Below are 1,148 nucleotides of genomic sequence, written 5' to 3'. Positions count from 1 at the left end.
TGGAAAGACTGTGTGATGCAGAGAAAATACAACTCACAAGTTGATGTGTGGACATATTAACGTAGCACTCCGTCATCAGGCCACAAGTGGCCCATCGGGACCATCCGACCGCCGTGTCATCCTCAGATGAGGACGCGGATAGGAGGGGCGTGTGGTCAGCACACCGCCCTCCCGATGGTTTTCTTTGACCGGAGCCGCTACTATTCGGTCGAGTAGCTCCTCAATTGGCTTCACGAGGCTGAGTGCACCCCGGAAAATGACAACAGCACATGGCGGCCCGGATGGTCACCCATCCAAGTGCCGGCCACGCCCGACAGCGCTTAACTTCGGTGATCTGACGGGAACCGGTGTATCCACTGCGGCAAGGCCGTTGCACATATTAACGTATCACATATAAAATTATCTGGACTTACTCCTGCTACACCCTGTATGTAAATGGTGTAGTCGATAATGACGAAAGTTCTACGAGGCTGTTTGCAGACGATGCTGATGGTCTATGGAAAGGTGGCAACATCAGGAAACTTTAATTAATTCAGGAAGACCTGCCAAGGATTGAAGACTGGTGTAACTGACTCTTATCACACAGAAATGTAATGTGTAATTCAGATATCCATTACTTTTCTATTGCACCACTGGCGATGAATCACTGGATACAGGAAGAAATGGAAAATACCTGAGAATATCGTGCAGATGACAAGCTGAGGTCTGTTGGAGCAACCTGAAGAGAACGTTAACTCATCAGGGAAAGAAGTGGTTTTCAAAACATTATGATGATCATTTCCTGATTGTCGCTCGTCGATATTCGAAATGGTTCTAAGCACTGAGGGGCTTGACATCTGAGGTCAACAGTCCCCTAGACTTAGAACTTCTTAAACGTAACAAACCTAAGGCCATCACAGACATCCATGCCCGATGCAGGATTCGAACCTGCGACCGTAGCAGCCGCGTGGTTCCGGACTGAAGCGCCGAGAACCGCTCGACTACAGCGGCCAGCTAACAATATTCGATCATTACCAGTTGCTAGAAAGGAGAAAGAAGATGCAATGAAGAGCAACGCGTTTTGTTGGCAAGCGTGAGCCTTAACTGAAATACTTAGCAAACTGAGGTGGCAGACATTATAAAAGCGTCGTTGTGTGTCACAGAGAGGT

At 48.2% G+C, this 1,148-nt stretch overlaps 1 pseudogene; it reads right to left on the bottom strand.

Annotated features, from left to right (window-relative positions):
- Positions 1–257: 257 nt before the first annotated feature.
- Positions 258–375, bottom strand: LOC126485267 (5S ribosomal RNA; annotated as a pseudogene).
- Between the last annotated feature and the right edge of the window lie 773 nt (positions 376–1,148).

The sequence above is a fragment of the Schistocerca serialis genome, chromosome 6, assembly GCF_023864345.2.
Source record: "Schistocerca serialis cubense isolate TAMUIC-IGC-003099 chromosome 6, iqSchSeri2.2, whole genome shotgun sequence".
Classification (NCBI taxonomy): domain Eukaryota; kingdom Metazoa; phylum Arthropoda; class Insecta; order Orthoptera; family Acrididae; genus Schistocerca; species Schistocerca serialis.
The sequence above is the reverse complement of the archived record's forward strand: the minus strand, read 5'-3'. Positions and strand labels throughout refer to the sequence as shown.